The sequence below is a fragment of the Erinaceus europaeus genome, chromosome 10, assembly GCF_950295315.1.
Source record: "Erinaceus europaeus chromosome 10, mEriEur2.1, whole genome shotgun sequence".
NCBI lineage: Eukaryota > Metazoa > Chordata > Mammalia > Eulipotyphla > Erinaceidae > Erinaceus > Erinaceus europaeus.
Genome location: NC_080171.1, coordinates 8,157,806 through 8,166,371, shown reverse-complemented (window position 1 = coordinate 8,166,371; position 8,566 = coordinate 8,157,806).

The window sequence follows — 8,566 nt, the reverse complement described above, 5'->3', positions numbered from 1 at the left end:
CCAGGCTGCATTTGAAAGATCATTGCAAGTACATTAGAGCAAGGCAGGTAGTGCACCTCCTGGATCTCACACATTTCCATGTGCGAAGACTTGGGCTCAAGATCCTAATCCCCACCTATAGGGGAAACTTCACAAGAGGTGAGGCAGTGTTGTAAGTTTCTTTCTGTCTGTCTCCCTTTTAGTCTCTTCCTTCACTCTCAGTTTCTCTCTGTCCTATCAAATTTGGGGGAAAAAATGAATAAAAGGACACATAACACCTCCCTGATTTTTCCCTCTACACATATTTGAAAAGAAAATTACATGACAGAATCTTCTATTTGTGGATTATATATTTGGTGGAGTATGTGATAATCCTTGAAAAGAGTGAGAATTAAGTTTCGGCATTAAGTGTTCATATCATTGGAAAACAGAGAACTCATATGTAAAGTATTTGTTTGGTTATAAATGCAAAACAGAGGTACTAGACTGTGGTAGGCATGGGAGTGTCACAGCGCTGGTCAAGAGTGGTGGCAGTGCTCATACTCAAGACCCTAACACTAAATATATATATATATTAAATGTAAAAAGACCATTGGCATATGCATCGCATAGAATCAAACCTGAGATATTGTTGTGCACAGCACCTGCTCAACTATTTCCCAATGATCGCCTCTTACCATTTCAAAGCATTTCATTGCTCCGGTTGTCTGGCAAGTTTCATGGTTTAATTTTATTTGAATGGACTAAACAAATGCAGAATTGCACTCAAACAAAAACCGAAAATACATGTGTCTTGTTGTCAACTCTATATATGGATAAATGAAAAGACTTAGATTGCGCAAGTAAGCACAAGACTCAAATTATTAATATACTTGCTAAGATTTGAAAAGATGAACTTCAACAATAGCAATATAATAAACTAGCTACCATAACAAAATGAGTAAGAAATAAAGAACCCTTGGTATATTGTACTAAAGTAAAAGATTCGGCGGGGGGGGGGGAGTAAAGGGGGACTATAGAGTGGATATAGTTATCTAAAGCTGTAGATACAAAAAAAAATTAATAATCAATTTTACAAAGTACAATGGTCCTCACTAATCACCAACCCACTGCCATCCACGCAGTGAGGTCCAAAGCATAGTTATATATTAGTTCATTCTTCTGTATTCCCTTAGTATTGTTCTCATGTATTGTGAGCTGTAACAAATCTGTCTCACCACAGCTACACTATGGGCTATTGAGAAAATATCTCTGGATAATCTATCTGGGGAAGAGAGTTAAGTACAATTTCCAGGAGAAAGAGTTTAGGAGTAAGATTGTTTAGATTTTTGTTAAACTTGTCTATTTGATGTTTGGAGAGTTATTCACTTATTCACTTTTCTTTTTAAAGGACACAGGACACTAATGCGTATTCCGGGAATAAAATGTGAGAATCCATGTCTGAGTCAGTTAGTGGAATAAAAATGCTTAGTAAATGCTGTTTGTATATTCAGAACCTACCACTGAATATTATGGAAGAAGTTATCTAGCAATTATTGAATGGACTATTTTCCTCATAAGCAATAAGTACAAAGTTGACTGTTCTTGACCATTTCTGGGGTTTTGTGTATTTTAACATCTCTGGGTTCTGTTTTGCTTATCTATAATACAAAAATAATAAGTATTTATATCATCAACTTATAACAAGGATCATACAAAAATATTATGCCTAAACACTGTGAGTAGATTTCCCCGAGAATAAATCCCCAAAAGTAGTAGTAATGAATTGGAGACTGAATATTTTTTTATCTTTTGTCTCTCCTTGCCAGAAGGGTTATGCTTATTTTTAAAAATCAGTAGCACTACAATAGATTTTGTATTTTACTCACTAAAATGAGGTCTGTTGTTTTTAAACTGATTTACCAATTTTATGTGTTCTTTATTTCTCCCCACCCCCTTTATTGGGGGGGGGGTTATTAATGGTTTGTAATAAACAGTAAAATACAGTAGTTTGTACATGTGTAACATCTCTCAGTTTTCCACATAACAATTCAACTCCCTCTAGGTCGTTGTCCTCTGCCATCATGTTCCAGGACCTGGCCCCTCCCCCTTTACTCCCCCCCCCCCCCCCCCCCCCGCCGAATCTTTTACTTTAGTACAATATACCAAGTGTTCTTTATTTCTTACTCATTTTGTTATGGTAGCTAGCTTATTATATTGCTATTGTTGAAGTTCATCTTTTCAAATCTTAGCAAGTATATTAATAATTTGAGTCTTGTGCTTACTTGCGCAATCTAAGTCTTTTCATTTATCCATATTTTTATCCTACCCTTCAACATTTTCTATGGGTGATATCTCACTATATGACGCTAAGCTGATGTTAACTCTCTAATAGTTTATTTGTTACAGCTATTGTCCTAATAATTATTTCAAAATAAAACATAGAACTCTTTAAAATGTTAGCTTGGTGGTGAAACACCAGGTAAAGTACACTTTAAAATGTGCAAGAACTCAGATTCTCTCTCTTCACCTCCACCTCTCCTCTGAGTTTCTCTCTGTATTTCTTAATAAGTAAATAAGACACATCTTTAAAATATTAAATTCTTAATTTTATTTATTTATTTATTTTTGCCTACAGGGTTATCACTGGAGCTCAGTGCTGGCATTACAAATCCACTGCTTCTGATGGCTATTTTGTCCTATTTGACTGGGTAGGAAAGAGAGAAATTGAGAGGGTAGAGAAGATTGGGAGGGAGAGAGAAAGATAGACACCTGCACACCTGCTTCACTGCTTATGAAGTTTTTCCCCCTGCAGGTGGGGAGCCGAGGGCTCAAACTCAGATCCTTGATGTGTCCTTGCACTTCATATTATGTGCACTTAACTGGATGTGCCACCACCCAACTTCTCAAAATGTCAGCTGTTTGTAACAGTTTAAAATAACCTTTAAATCTTTAGTACAATTTAACTTTGGGCTTGTAAATTTTATCTCTACTGATTCTCATAGACTATAGCACTTAAAGAGCAATATTTATAAATATTATATTTTTAAAAGAAACTAACAAAAATTCAAAGTACCCCATGGGAATTGTGTAAAGAAGAATTTTTTAGATTAAAAAAAAATTAAGATGTCACATTACTTAAAAATAGCTTACTTTTACAGTGAGAAGCTTGAGTGAGTTCTCACTGATTAAAGTTTACAACCTCTAAAAATTTAATGAAGCAAAACACTTGTTCTGATATTAAACATTCTCTCTATAAATCTTAAAAGAGTTCTAGTGTCAAACCTGAATAAGGTTATTTTCTAAATTTAGACAACCATTCATTTTAATACCTATTACAAGGTTTGAAAATGTTTTTGCAAAATAGGATTAGTTTTCTTTTTCCCAGGGGTTAGCAAAACAAAAAATGCTCATATAGAAAAGAACACTTGGTTTTTATTTTTAAAGACAAACCACTTAGTAACTGAGATACTACTCCTGGAAGGTTTCTTTCTGTTAATGGATTTTTGGTAGCCTTTAGCTCAGTGCTATTAGGAAGAATTATATAGTCTTCCATTCTCTATTGCCAGGACACCTGTCTTTATTATCCCAAAGAATTCTCTCAGGATGGAAGAAGTATTAGTCTTTGTATCCTCAGAGCCATTGGAGGGTTTTGTCCTTTGTTGATGCTAAGTTATATTTTACTGAGATGAGTAACAAAGACATATACAAAATCAATATATAAATGTACCCATTTACGACTGATTATGGTCAGAAAATAATATTTTTGTAGTGTCTTTCCACCATTTTCCAAATTGATATTGCATGCATTGATGCTGTGAGACATTTTCACAGATACTCACATACTTAGAAGGTAAAGTGGGAAGCATTGCACAACTTCTGGAAAACGCACACTGCATGCATGGCCTATGAAACATCTGGTGAGGTATTGCAGATTAAGGAAAAAAGCCATTTCATACACACCACTTTTATTTTTTAAAAAAATGTAATAATTTGTCTGCTTGGTTTCTTTTTTTTTAATTTATTTAAGAAAGGAGACATTAACAAAACCGTAGGACAAGATGGGTACAGCTACACACAATTCCCACCACCAGAACTCCATATCCCATCCCCTCCCCTGAGAGCTTTCCTATTCTCTATCCCTCTGGGAGTATGGACCCAAGGTCATTGTGGGTTGCAGAAGGTGGAAGGTCTGGCTTCTGTAATTGCTTCCTCGATGGGCATGGGTGTTGGCAGGTCGATCCATACTCCCAGTCTGCCTCTATCTTTCCCTAGTAGGGTGGGGGCTCTGGGGAAGCAGAGCTCCAGAACACATTGGTGGGGTCGTCAGTTCAGGGAAGTCTGGTCGGCATCATGCTGGCATCTGGAACCTGGTGGCTGAAAAGAGAGTTAACATAAAATCCAAACAAATTGTTGAACAATCAGGGACCTAAAGGCTGGAATAGTGCAAATGAAGTGTTGGGGGGTACTCTCTGCAGACTCTTGTGTACTTCTGCGTTCAGGTATATATTTTTCCCTAGTTTATGGGCACGTGTGAACCTATGCTCTATCGCAGGGGACCTGGACTATACCTAGGTTTGGGGACTTTATTGGGGAGTGGACCACCTGGAATGGAATTAGAGAATACTATGAAAGGAAAGGTCTCACTCGAGTGATGAAGCTGAGGGGTTGTCTGCTTGGTTTCTTTTAAAATTTTGCAAGAAAGAAATACCTTAGGACAGAGGAAGAGAGAGCTATAAAGTGACAGTCAATAGAAAGGAAGTATAAGTTAAACGCAAGAAGCAGAGCAAGGATCCAGGTTCAAGCCCCCAGCTCCCCACCTGAAGAGGGATCGCTTTGCAAGCACTGAAGCAGGTCTGTGGGCATCCGTCTTTTTCTGCCCTGGCTATCTTCCCCTCCTCTCTCATTTTCTCTCTGTCCTATCCAACTATAACAGTAGCAGGAAAAATAGTGGGGAAAAAATGGTGGCCAGGAGCAGTGGATTCGTAGTGCAGGCATTGAGCCCCAGAGATAACCCTGGAGGCAAAAGAAAACAAAAAGCAAGAAAGAAGGAAGGAAGGAAGGAAGGAAGGAAGGAAGGAAGGAAGGAAGGAAGGAAGGAAAGAAGGAAGGAGGGAGGGAGGGAGGGAGGGAGGGAGGGAAGGAAGGAAGGAAGGAAGGAAGGAAGGAAGGAAGGAAGGGTAAAATAGCAACATGTGCACATGAATAAAGTTTAACAATACATTGGACTTCAATTTCAAAACAACAGTTTAATCTATAATGAGTTACATTAAGCAGTAAAATTGACTTGCAGTATGACAAATAAGCTTAAAAATAAAAATGCAAGACAAAAACAGAAATACGCCATTTCAATCTGAAAAACATTTGAAGCAGAATCAAAGTCAGTCTCTGGCTTAAATGCACTACTGCTGAAAACACAATAAGATGACTGACAAATACAAAGACAAGATGTAATGTGAGAAGTCAGATGATGAACACCTGTCTTGCATGAATGAGGCTCAGGGTTCATCCCTGACACTACATCCAAGCCGCAAAGAAAATGAATAGATTGATTGCAGAGCAGTGTTTTGCTCTATGTCTTTATGTCTCTCTTAAGAAAATCTGTAATTGGAATACATTTGGGTTGAAAATGGTAAAATCACTGGAAACCATAAATAGAATGTTTTTATCAAATTACATTAAGAACACATTAAAGAAAACTACACTTCAGCTATGGCTCAACTACTAATAGACTGAGTTCTCAGGTTTGATTCCTAGGCAGCACTACAGATAAAGAAAGAGTGCTCTAACGTCTTTCTTCTCTCTGTTTCATTTGAAAATATCTCTTTCTATCTTGTAACAAATAATACTTTTTATGAAATTACACACAGATTTTTTTTTCCTCATTGATTTCTAGCATTGTTAACTATTTCGAAATGTACATGCACACACAGAAACAGAGGGAATAGTATAATGAGCATCTGTTATGTTAGCTTTTCTTTCCTTGAATCCCTTCTTGTTTTTTTCATTGTGGGTGGGGGGATATTTCCTACGTCATAATCTTTCATGTGAAAGTGTTCAGTGTACAACTTTCAGGCCTGGGAGACAGCATAATGATTGTGCAAACATCTTTCATGCCTGAGGCTCTGATGTCCCAGGTTCAATCCCTAGCACTATCATAAGCCAGAGTTGAGCCGTGTTCTTGTCCCCCTCAATCTCTCTCTCTCTATCTCTCTCTCTCTCCTGTCTAAAAAAATAAGAGAATAAGTATTTAGTGTACAACTTTCATAAATAAACTGTATTCTTCATATGTTCACCACAATACTACCATCTCTACTAATGGTAATAGTAAACTTAATTTCCCATTACCCAGATTATAGAAAGACAAAGTGTCTTAGACAGACACCCACCCAACTAATTTCAGTTAAGATAGCTTATCTTTGGAAAAACCAAGAAAACATATAAAACCAGTATACACATTCTTAAGATCCATTTAGACTACTGGAAGGACTTATTATGAAAGTGAGGTGCCACCCCCCCCACACACACACACACACTCACTCCAAAACCCAAGCTTCTTCAGCTGTATAGTAAATTTATTTTCAACTGGAAGCTTTCCAGCACTTTGTAGCAACCAATTAAAAAGTAGCAGAGGAGGACAGGAGATGGTAATCTCTCTCTACCATCTACTTTCATATGCATGGAGATATAGGTTCAAGCTACAAGTATGGAAGTACCAATATGGAGGAACTTGACAGGAAATGTCCAGCTTTCTCTCCTCTCCTCTTGCTTTCCTCCTCATCTTTTACCATCTCCTCCTCTGGCTCCTTCTGCTTCCTATCTATCTATCTACTATCTCTCTGTCTGTCTGTCTGTCTGCCTGTCTGTCTGTCTGTCTATCTATCTATCATCTGTCTATCATCTCTCTACCTCTCTATCTATCTTACTCTCTGTATAAAAAAATAGGCTTTTTAGGAGTGCAGCCCTGGAACCTGGTCATTAACCATAGGGGAAAAAATAATACATTAGAGAAAAATAAAAAAGCAGCAAGATTCCACAAGGTGTATGATTGCATGGCATACCAACAGTGACTAAACTTTAGTTAAAGACAGAAAATATAGTTGTCTATGGCTACTCCTTCCAAAATCTGAAATGGTACTTGATATTTAAACATACTTAATAAATATTAAGTGAACAATGACAGAAGAATTTCCCTCATACTCAACAAAGCTTCAGATGCCTCAAAAATATACAAATTACTGCAATGGGTCTGGGAGGAATGAGAAATTTCTTAGCAGTAACCTGTTTAAGAAATTTTTTAAAAGATAGACTTGCCCCAATTTTTGACCCAGTAGAGAAAGGCCTCAGAGACCTTTGAATAATAACAGAAAGGTTGAGTTCAAATAATAAATCAGTTTTTGCTAGGTTAACGCAGAATGAGAATTTAAATTCTAATTATTCAAAGTGAAATGAAATAACATCCTCCTTGCACTACTGAGAATTGAGACTCATAGTTGTTACATTTATATTGAGTGTTTGCATCTCGTTAGACATCTTCCCATAAATAATTCCATTTAATGTGATAATGACCTTCTGAATTTGTAGCACATAGCGGCTAGAGGCTCAGATTTTGGAATCAGACAAATCTAGTTTCAAATACTGGTTCTTTCGTTTATTAATGCATGACCTAAGGGAAGATTCGTAACAGCTATAATCATTAGTTTCCTGGTCTGCAAAGTAGGAATATTCCTACTCTTTGTATCATTAGCTTATTGCTATGAAGAAATAAAATATAGCATACACTAATTTCAATGTACATTAACAAATGTTATCATATAATTAGAAATAAAAATAGACAATAACTTACCTAGAATATAGAGGTAATAAATATAGAAAAATAAATTAGGCACTTTTTTTTCTTCTTGTTGTGGTTCGTTCTGTTTCCAAAGCTGTTAAAATTAACTGCACGGGACGGCAGGTGGGGGCAGGCCAAGGTGGCTACATGAAGACAACGCCTCTGTTGACTCTCATCAAAAGAAATCTCTTCAGGGGCCGGGTGGTGGCGCACCTGGTTGAGCGACATGTTACAGTGCAAAAGGACCATGGTTCGAGCCCTTGGCCCCCACCTGCAGGGGGAAATCTTTGGAAGTGGTGAAGCAGGGCAGTAGGTGTCTCTCTATCTATCTCCTCCTTCCCTCTTGATTTCTGGCTGTTTCTATCCAATAAATAAAGATAATAAAAAAAAATTTTTTTAATCTCTTCAGACCCTGGAATCCCTGAATGGAAGTGGGATTTCCAGCCTAGTAGGAGAAAAAAAAAATACAGAGAAGGGAACAAAAAGAAACCAAGGTATAAAATTATATCCCCTCTCTGAATTGATAAAAGGGTGCTGAAAAGGATAATGGCCGAGCATGAGTAGTAAGTTTTTCACTGCACCCTACCCTCACCCCACCCCCAAGCCAAGAAGCTACTTGCTTGGGAAGAGAGAGAAGAGAGAGAGACAGAGAGAGAGAGGCAGAGAGAGCAGACCCTATGGAGAGAAAATCCTTGGGGAAGATTCTAGGACTGATTTTCCCAGAAAGTCCATCTTTCTGAACTGTAGACAGCCCCGGAGCACCTTGGTTGGCCG